General features: G+C 48.8%; 1 protein-coding gene across 1 annotated transcript in view; it reads left to right on the top strand.

Moving 5' to 3' along the window:
* LOC124028090 (lysyl oxidase homolog 4-like) overlaps nucleotides 1-7,154 on the top strand; it is a 33,303-nt gene extending 26,149 nt beyond the window's left edge. The window contains exon 9 of the transcript XR_006837549.1: nucleotides 7,111-7,154. The gene's annotated coding sequence lies outside the window, so the exon portion shown is untranslated. The remainder of the gene's footprint in view (nucleotides 1-7,110) is intronic.
* Nucleotides 7,155-10,697: the final 3,543 nt, after the last annotated feature.

Raw genomic sequence — 10,697 nt, 5'->3', positions numbered from 1 at the left:
GCCTTTAAAATAATAATAATATTGTAATGTATTGCAAATGTAGTTTTATATGACCTTCTAGAATATCGTCCTGTAGGTTTGTATAATTTATACTTTAATATGATGTACTTTTGACTTAAAACGTTTTGTCCCTTTTTGTAGTTGTGTTTTTCATAAGGTTGCAAAATTCTGGTAACTTTCCCACGAGTCCCAGGTGTTCCAGCAACCCCGGTTGGAAGATTCTGGTAACATTCCCACGAGTCCCAGGTGTTCCAGCAACCCCGTTTGGAAGATTCTGGTAACTTTCCCACGAGTCCCAGGTGTTCCAGCAACCCCGTTTGGAAGATTCTGGTAACATTCCCACGAGTCCCAGGTGTTCCAGCAACCCCGTTTGGAAGATTCTGGTAACTTTCCCACGAGTCCCAGGTGTTCCAGCAACCCCGGTTGGAAGATTCTGGTAACATTCCCACGAGTCCCAGGTGTTCCAGCAACCCCGTTTGGAAGATTCCAGATTTTTAAAAGAAATGTGCAGAGCCCTAGTTTTGTATTGTTTATGTTTCATCATACAGGTAGATATTATAGTTGTTTATGTTTCATTAGGATAAATCCTGTAGTTGCTGTCATCAGTCTGTTTTAACACCAGTATACCTCATCATACAGGTAGATATTATAGTTGTTTATGTTTCATTAGGATAAATCCTGTAGTTGCTGTCATCAGTCTGTTTTAACACCAGTAAACCTCATCATACAGGTAGATATTATAGTTGTTTATGTTTCATTAGGATAAATCCTGTAGTTGCTGTCATCAGTCTGTTTTAACACCAGTAAACCTCATCATACAGGTAGATATTATAGTTGTTTATGTTTCATTAGGATAAATCCTGTAGTTGCTGTCATCAGTCTGTTTTAACACCAGTAAACCTCATCATACAGGTAGATATTATAGTTGTTTATGTTTCATTAGGATAAATCCTGTAGTTGCTGTCATCAGTCTGTTTTAACAGTAAACCTCATCATACAGGTAGATATTATAGTTGTTTATGTTTCATTAGGATAAATCCAGGTAGTTGCTGTCATCAGTCTGTTTTAACACCAGTAAACCTCATCATACAGGTAGATATTATAGTTGTTTATGTTTCATTAGGATAAATCCTGTAGTTGCTGTCATCAGTCTGTTTTAACACCAGTAAACCTCATCATACAGGTAGATATTATAGTTGTTTATGTTTCATTAGGATAAATCCTGTAGTTGCTGTCATCAGTCTGTTTTAACACCAGTAAACCTCATCATACAGGTAGATATTATAGTTGTTTATGTTTCATTAGGATAAATCCTGTAGTTGCTGTCATCAGTCTGTTTTAACACCAGTAAACCTCATCATACAGGTAGATATTATAGTTGTTTATGTTTCATTAGGATAAATCCTGTAGTTGCTGTCATCAGTCTGTTTTAACACCAGTAAACCTCATCATACAGGTAGATATTATAGTTGTTTATGTTTCATTAGGATAAATCCTACAGTTGCTGTCATCAGTCTGTTTTAACACCAGTAAACCTCATCATACAGGTAGATATTATAGTTGTTTATGTTTCATTAGGATAAATCCTATAGTTGCTGTCATCAGTCTGTTTTAACACCAGTAAACCTCATCATACAGGTAGATATTATAGTTGTTTATGTTTCATTAGGATAAATCCTATAGTTGCTGTCATCAGTCTGTTTTAACACCAGTAAACCTCATCATACAGGTAGATATTATAGTTGTTTATGTTTCATTAGGATAAATCCTATAGTTGCTGTCATCAGTCTGTTTTAACACCAGTAAACCTCATCATACAGGTAGATATTATAGTTGTTTATGTTTCATTAGGATAAATCCTGTAGTTGCTGTCATCAGTCTGTTTTAACACCAGTAAACCTCATCATACAGGTAGATATTATAGTTGTTTATGTTTCATTAGGATAAATCCTATAGTTGCTGTCATCAGTCTGTTTTAACACCAGTAAACCTCATCATACAGGTAGATATTATAGTTGTTTATGTTTCATTAGGATAAATCCTATAGTTGCTGTCATCAGTCTGTTTTAACACCAGTAAACCTCATCATACAGGTAGATATTATAGTTGTTTATGTTTCATTAGGATAAATCCTATAGTTGCTGTCATCAGTCTGTTTTAACACCAGTAAAACTCATCATACAGGTAGATATTATAGTTGTTTATGTTTCATTAGGATAAATCCTATAGTTGCTGTCATCAGTCTGTTTTAACACCAGTAAACCTCATCATACAGGTAGATATTATAGTGACCAGTAGAGCTCTGGTTAAAAGCAGTGCTCTATGTTTTGGGAATAGGGTGACATTTGGGATGCACTATGGTTGTACCTAATAAGTACTGCACCTGATACTTGGCAATGGTAGAGAACAATAAACATCAGATTACCAAACGATATGGCTCTTTTGGTACCTGGTCATTTGAGTGTATAGCATTTGATGATTAATACTATCATTAGCTATAGAATGTACATTTAAACTCCTCATAATTAAACCACGAGAAACCTTTCATTCATTCATTCAGAAAGTGTGGATATAGAGCCATGACCTCCATCCTGACCTAGGGAACATAGAGGCTTTACTGCCGTTTCCAACCTCAGACACACACTCCTCTCACACGCACACACGCACGCACACACACACACACACACACACACACACACACGCACGCACGCACGCACGCACGCACGCACGCACACACACACACACACACTCCTCTCACACGCACACACACACACACACACGCACACACACACACACACACACACACCCTCTTTTACCCAACCAATTAGGGCATGTACTCAATATGCTGCCTATTTTAGCTGCGGCGTGCTGAGATGAGTGTGTTTAAGTTTTAGTCAGTGTCTAACTATAGCTGTAATGCTGTAGTCAGAAAAGGCGTATTTAGGTCACATTCAAATAAACAGCCGCCAGAGGCTTAGAATACACATCAGGCCGACCGTATATTCAACAAGCCCCAGATCTGCTGCATGTTCATTCAGCGCCAAAACGGAAGAAAACAGACCGAAACAGCGAGGCGCAAACTGAACTTGTCCAATGAGGAATCTACATCGTTGACTTCCGTTGCAAAACGTTATGCACTAATGAACACAACCCTGGTCATTACATTCATTGGAGAAGCATCACAGAGGATATAGACTGGCAGAGCAACTTGAATCCGTTTCAACTTCCTCTCCTTCCTATTGATTTCTCTTTCCCTCCTCCTATTCCCTCTCCTCCCAGTCTTCCTCTCCTTCCTATTGCTTTCTCTTTCCCTCCTCCTATTCCCTCTCCTTCCTATTGCTTTCTCTTTCCCTCCTCCCAGTCTTCCTCTCCCCCCCTCACCTCCTCCCCCCCATCACCTCCTCCTCTTCCCTCTCCTCTCCCCCATCACCTCCTCCTCCTCCCTCTCCTTCTCTCTTCAAGGTGATTGATTAGGATCTCCATGGCGACAGTCTCACTGGGGTCCGACACATAACGAAAAAAAAAAAAAAAAAGACATTACAGCTCAAATACTTTACATACAGAAATCCTCATCTTAGCAGTATTAGGGATCTCTCACCAGAAACGTCATGACTCCCTGGTCGTGGGCAAATCACACCTATTCCCTATTATAGTACACTACACTACATGGGCACTGGTTAAGGTAGTGCACACCACAGGAATAGGGTGCCATTTGGGACCTCTTCCTCCCTCCAGTCTTAAACATACGGTTGACACTGCGGTTAAACGGTTGCTTGGTAACTACTGTGTGTTCCAACCTACCAACCTCCACGCCATGACACGTGGGCATTGGGTTGGCATGACAGCTGGCATCTCTCCCTATAAAGACCTCCACCACATATGTGTCTGTGGTTCTCAAGACTGAAGATGAAAGTGTGGAATGGGACAAGTCCTAAGCAGCCCGGCTGGAGTGCCTGTTAGACTGGCACATTGTGGTTAGTGTGCGATCGCCAAGCTTGTAGCCCCGCGGCACGTTACCTCATAAAGCCTGAAGCTCTGATATTATCATGGTCTGACCACAGATCTCACATCACGCTATGGCAGGGCTGGGTGTTTAGGGTGGGTGGCTGGCAGGGTTGGGTGTGTGGGTGGCTGGCTGGCAGGGTTGGGTGGGTGTGTGTTTAGGGTGGGTGGCAGGGTTGGGTGGGTGTGTGGCTGGGTTGGGTGGGTGTGTGGGTGGCAGGGTTGGGTGGGTGGGTGGCTGGGTGTTTAGGGTGGGTGGCTGGCAGGGTGGGTGTTTAGGGTGGATGTGGCTGGGTGGGTGGGTGGCAAGTGTGTGTCACAGTGGCTGTTTCTTTCAGTTCTATGTTTATTCTCTTGTTCAGTTTCCATAGTGTTTCTGGCTTACAGACCGACTCGGCATCACTGTCGAGGGTCGGTACGGGCCGGGATTCAATGCACCTTTTAAAGGCAATGTTCAACCAATGACAGGAGTTGGAATGGAATTGCTCCCAACTCAAACAAAATATGCACAAACAGACAGGCAGCAAGGAGCAAGAGAGAAGCAGCAAGGAGCAAGAGAGAAGCAGCATGGAGCAAGAGAGAAGCAGCAAGGAGCGAGAGAGAAGCAGCAAGGAGCAAGAGAGAAGCAGCAAGGAGCAAGAGAGAAGCAGCATGGAGCAAGAGAGAAGCAGCATGGAGCGAGAGAGAAGCAGCATGGAGCGAGAGAGAAGCAGCAAGGAGCGAGAGAGAAGCAGCATGGAGCGAGAGAGAAGCAGCAAGGAGCGAGAGAGAAGCAGCATGGAGCGAGAGAGAAGCAGCAAGGAGCGAGAGAGAAGCAGCATGGAGAGAGAGAGAGGCAGGACAAAGAGAGAGAGAGAGAGAGGCAGGACAAAGAGAGAGAGAGAGAGGCAGGACAAAGAGAGAGAGAGAGAGGCAGGACAAAGAGAGAGAGAGAGAGAGAGGCAGGACAAAGAGAGAGAGAGAGAGGCAGGACAAAGAGAGAGAGAGAGAGGCAGGACAACGAGAGAGAGAGAGGCAGGACAACGAGAGAGAGAGAGGCAGGACAACGAGAGAGAGAGAGAGCAGGACAACGAGAGAGAGAGAGGCAGGACAACGAGAGAGAGAGAGAGGCAGGACAACGAGAGAGAGAGAGAGGCAGGACAACGAGAGAGAGAGAGGCAGGACAACGAGAGAGAGAGAGGCAGGACAACGAGAGAGAGGCAGGACAACGAGAGAGAGAGAGAGGCAGGACAACGAGAGAGAGGCAGGACAACGAGAGAGAGAGAGCAGGACAACGAGAGAGAGAGAGAGAGGCAGGACAACGAGAGAGAGAGAGAGGCAGGACAACGAGAGAGAGAGAGAGGCAGGACAACGAGAGAGAGAGAGGCAGGACAACGAGAGAGAGAGAGGCAGGACAACGAGAGAGAGAGAGAGAGAGAGAGAGGCAGGACAAAGAGAGAGAGAGAGAGAGGCAGGACAAAGAGAGAGAGAGAGAGAGGCAGGACAACGAGAGAGAGAGAGGCAGGACAACGAGAGAGAGAGAGGCAGGACAGACGAGAGAGAGAGAGGCAGGACAACGAGAGAGAGAGAGAGGCAGGACAGGACAACGAGAGAGAGAGAGGCAGGACAAAGAGAGAGAGAGAGGCAGGACAACGAGAGAGAGAGAGGCAGGACAACGAGAGAGAGAGGAGAGGCAGGACAAAGAGAGAGAGAGGCAGGACAGGACAGACGAGAGGAGAGAGAGAGAGAGGCAGGACAAAGAGAGAGAGAGACAAAGAGAGAGGCAGGACAACGAGAGAGAGAGAGAGGGACAAAGAGAGAGGACAACGAGAGAGAGAGAGGCAGGACAACGAGAGAGAGAGAGAGCAGGACAAAGAGAGAGAGAGAGAGAGCAGGACAACGAGAGAGAGAGGAGGCAGGACAAAGAGAGAGAGCAGGACAAAGAGAGAGAGAGAGAGGCAGGACAAAGAGAGAGAGAGAGGCAGGACAAAGAGAGAGAGAGAGGCAGGACAAAGAGAGAGAGAGAGGCAGGACAAAGAGAGAGAGAGAGAGAGGCAGGACAAGAGAGAGAGAGAGAGAGGCAGGACAAAGAGAGAGAGAGAGGCAGGACAAAGAGAGAGAGAGAGAGGCAGGACAAAGAGAGAGAGAGAGAGGCAGGACAAAGAGAGAGAGAGAGAGGCAGGACAACGAGAGAGAGAGAGAGGCAGGACAACGAGAGAGAGAGAGAGAGCAGGAGAGAGAGGAGAGAGGCAGGACAACGAGAGAGAGAGAGAGAGAGGCAGGACAACGAGAGAGAGAGAGGCAGGACAACGAGAGAGAGAGAGGCAGGACAAAGAGAGAGAGAGAGGCAGGACAACGAGAGAGAGAGAGGCAGGACAAAGAGAGAGAGAGAGGCAGGACAAAGAGAGAGAGAGAGGACAAAGAGGACAAAGAGGGCAGGACAAAGAGAGAGAGGCAGGACAAAGAGAGAGAGAGAGGCAGGACAAAGAGAGAGAGAGAGGCAGGACAAAGAGAGAGAGAGAGGCAGGACAACGAGAGAGAGAGAGGCAGGACAACGAGAGAGAGAGAGGCAGGACAACGAGAGAGAGAGAGAGAGAGAGAGAGAGGCAGGACAAAGAGAGAGAGAGAGAGAGAGAGGCAGGACAAAGAGAGAGAGAGAGAGGCAGGACAAAGAGAGAGAGAGGCAGGACAGGACAAAGAGAGAGGCAGGACAAAGAGAGAGAGAGAGAGAGCAGGACAAAGAGAGAGAGAGAGGCAGGACAAAGAGAGAGAGAGAGGCAGGACAACGAGAGAGAGAGAGGCAGGACAAAGAGAGAGAGAGCAGGACAAAGAGAGAGCAGGACAAACAAAGAGAGAGAGGCAGGACAAAGAGAGAGAGAGGAGGCAGGACAAAGAGAGAGAGAGAGGCAGGACAAAGAGAGAGAGAGAGGCAGGACAAAGAGAGAGAGAGGCAGGACAAAGAGAGAGAGAGGCAGGACAAAGAGAGAGAGGAGGCAGGACAACGAGAGAGAGAGAGGCAGGACAAAGAGAGAGAGGACAAGGACAACGAGAGAGAGAGAGAGGACAACGAGAGAGAGAGACAACGAGAGAGAGGACAACGAGAGAGAGAGAGAGAGGCAGGACAACGAGAGAGAGAGAGAGAGAGAGAGAGAGAGAGAGAGAGAGAGAGGCAGGACAACGAGAGAGAGAGAGAGAGAGAGAGGGCAGGACAACGAGAGAGAGGCAGGACAGAGAGAGGCAGGACAACGAGAGAGAGGCAGGACAAAGAGAGAGAGAGGCAGGACAACGAGAGAGAGAGAGAGAGGACAACGAGAGAGACAGGACAACGAGAGAGAGAGAGAGAGAGAGAGAGGCAGGACAAAGAGAGAGAGAGAGAGGCAGGACAAAGAGAGAGAGAGAGAGGCAGGACAAAGAGAGAGAGAGAGGCAGGACAAAGAGAGAGAGAGAGAGGCAGGACAAAGAGAGAGAGGCAGGACAACGAGAGAGAGAGAGGCAGGACAACGAGAGAGAGAGAGGCAGGACAACAAGAGAGAGAGAGGCAGGACAAAGAGAGAGAGAGAGGAGAGAGAGAGGCAGGACAAAGAGAGAGAGAGAGGCAGGACAAAGAGAGAGAGAGAGGCAGGACAAAGAGAGAGAGAGAGGCAGGACAAAGCGAGAGAGAGAGAGGCAGGACAAAGAGGCAGGACAAGAGAGAGAGAGAGAGGCAGGACAACGAGAGAGAGAGAGAGAGCAGGACAACGAGAGAGAGCAGGACAACGAGAGAGAGAGAGAGAGCAGGACAAGGAGAGAGAGAGCAGAGAGAGAGAGAGAGAGCAGGACAGACGAGAGAGAGAGAGAGAGGAGAGAGAGAGGCAGGACAGAGAGCGAGAGACGAGAGAGAGAGAGAGGCAGGACAACGAGAGAGAGAGGCAGGACAACGAGAGAGAGAGGCAGGACAAAGAGAGAGAGAGGCAGGACAACGAGAGAGAGAGGCAGGACAACGAGAGAGAGAGGCAGGACAAAGAGAGAGAGAGAGGCAGGACAACGAGAGAGAGAGAGCAGGACAAAGAGAGAGAGAGAGAGAGAAAGAGAGGCAGGACAAGAGAGAGAGAGAGGCAGGACAAAGAGAGAGAGAGAGGGACAAAGGACAAGAGAGAGAGGCAGGACAGAGAGAGAGAGAGAGAGGCAGGACAAAGAGACAAGAGAGAGAGAGAGGCAGGACAAAGAGAGAGAGAGAGAGGCAGGACAACGAGAGAGAGAGAGGGCAGGACAACGAGAGAGAGAGGCAGGACAACGAGAGAGAGAGGCAGGACAAAGAGAGAGAGAGAGGCAGGACAAAGAGAGAGAGAGAGAGAGAGAGAGGAGGAGCAGGAGAAAGAGAGAGAGAGAGGCAGGACAACGAGAGGACAACGAGAGAGAGAGCAGGACAAAGAGAGCGAGAGAGAGAGAGAGGCAGGACAGAGAGCGAGAGAGAGAGAGAGGCAGGACAGAGAGCGAGAGAGAGAGAGGCAGGACAGAGAGAGAGAGAGACAAGAGAGGCAGGACAAAGAGAGCGAGAGGCAGGACAAAGAGAGAGAGAGAGAGAGGCAGGACAAAGAGAGAGAGAGAGAGGCAGGACAACAAAGAGAGAGAGAGAGGCAGGACAAAGAGAGAGAGAGAGCAGGACAGGACAACGGAGAGAGAGAGGCAGGACAGAAGAGAGGACAAAGAGAGAGAGAGAGAGGACAGAGAGAGAGAGAGAGAGGCAGGACAGAGAGCGAGAGAGAGAGAGGCAGGACAGAGCGAGAGAGAGAGAGCAGGACAAGAGAGCGAGAGAGAGAGAGGCAGGACAAAGAGAGAGAGAGAGAGGCAGGACAAAGAGAGAGAGAGAGAGAGGGCAGGACAAGAGAGGCAGGACAAAGAGAGAGAGAGGCAGGACAAAGAGAGAGAGAGAGGCAGGACAAAGAGAGAGAGAGAGAGAGGCAGGGACGAGAGAGAGAGAGGCAGGACAAAGAGAGAGAGAGGCAGGACAAAGAGAGAGAGAGAGAGAGGCAGGAGAAGAGAGAGAGAGAGAGAGAGAGAGAGAGAGAGAGGCAGGACAACGAGAGAGAGAGGCAACGGAGAGAAGAGGGCAGGACAACGAGAGAGAGAGGCAGGACAACGAGAGAGAGAGAGGCAGGACAAAGAGAGAGAGAGAGGCAGGACAACGAGAGAGAGAGAGGCAGGACAAAGAGAGAGAGGCGAGAGAGAGAGGCAGGACAACGAGAGAGAGAGAGAGGACAAGAGAGAGAGAGAGGGCAGGACAAAGAGAGAGAGAGAGGCAGGACAAAGAGAGAGAGAGAGGACAGGACAAAGAGAGAGAGAGAGGAGGCAGGACAAAGAGAGAGAGAGAGGGCAGGACAACGAGAGAGAGAGAGCAGGACAAAGAGAGAGAGAGACGCGAGAGAGGCAGGACAAAGAGAGAGAGAGGCAGGACAAGAGAGGCGAGAGAGAGAGAGGCAGGACAAGAGAGAGAGAGGAGAGAGGCAGGACAGACAAGAGAGAGAGAGGCAGGACAACGAGAGAGAGAGAGGCAGGACAACGAGAGAGAGAGAGGCAGGACAACGAGAGAGAGAGAGGCAGGACAAAGAGAGAGAGAGCAGGACAAAGAGAGAGAGAAAGGCAGGACAAAGAGAGAGAGAGAGGCAGGACAAAGAGAGAGAGAGAGGCGGACAAAGAGAGAGAGAGAGAGGCAGGACAAAGAGAGAGAGAGAGGCAGGACAAAGAGAGAGAGAGAGGAGAGGCAGGACAAAGAGAGAGAGAGAGGCAGGACAAAGAGAGAGAGAGAGCAGGACAGAGAGAGAGAGAGAGAGAGGCAGGACAAAGAGAGAGAGAGAGAGGCAGGACAGAGAGAGAGAGAGAGGCAGGACAAGAGAGAGAGAGAGAGAGGCAGGACAAAGAGAGAGAGAGAGGCAGGACAAAGAGAGAGAGAGGGCAGGACAAGAGAGAGAGAGGCAGGACAAAGAGAGAGAGGACAAAGAGAGGCAGGACAAAGAGAGAGAGGAGAGGCAGGACAAAGAGAGAGAGAGGAGAGGCAGGACAAAGAGAGAGAGAGAGGCAGGACAAAGAGAGAGAGGCAGGACAAAGGAGAGAGAGAGGCAGGACAAAGAGAGAGAGAGAGGCAGGACAAAGAGAGAGAGAGGCAGGACAAAAAGAGAGAGAGAGAGGCAGGACAAAGAGAGAGAGAACGAGGAGAGAGAGGCAGGACAACGAGAGAGAGAGGAGGACAAAAGAGAGAGAGGCAGGACAAAGAGAGAGAGAGGCAGGACAAAGAGAGGAGAGGCAGGACAAAGAGAGGACAAAAAGAGAGGCAGGACAAAGAGAGAGAGAGGACAAAGAGGGCAGGACAAAGAGAGAGAGAGGCAGGACAAAAGAGAGAGAGAGAGAGGCAGGACAAGAGAGAGAGGCAGGACAACGAGAGAGAGAGAGAGAGAGAGAGAGGCAGGACAACGAGAGAGAGAGAGAGGCAGGACAACGAGAGAGAGAGAGAGAGAGAGAGAGAGAGAGAGAGAGAGAGGACAACGAGAGAGAGAGAGAGAGAGAGGCAGGACAACGAGAGAGAGAGAGAGAGAGGCAGGACAACGAGAGAGAGAGGCAGGACAAAGAGAGAGAGAGAGAGAGAGAGAGAGAGGCAGGACAACGAGAGAGAGAGAGGCAGGATAACGAGAGAGAGAGGCAGGACAAAAGAGAGAGAGAGGCAGGACAACGAGAGAGAGAGG

The sequence above is a fragment of the Oncorhynchus gorbuscha genome, unplaced genomic scaffold, assembly GCF_021184085.1.
Source record: "Oncorhynchus gorbuscha isolate QuinsamMale2020 ecotype Even-year unplaced genomic scaffold, OgorEven_v1.0 Un_scaffold_3742, whole genome shotgun sequence".
Classification (NCBI taxonomy): domain Eukaryota; kingdom Metazoa; phylum Chordata; class Actinopteri; order Salmoniformes; family Salmonidae; genus Oncorhynchus; species Oncorhynchus gorbuscha.
Note: the sequence above shows the minus strand (reverse complement) of the source record. Positions and strands in the feature narration are given on the sequence as shown.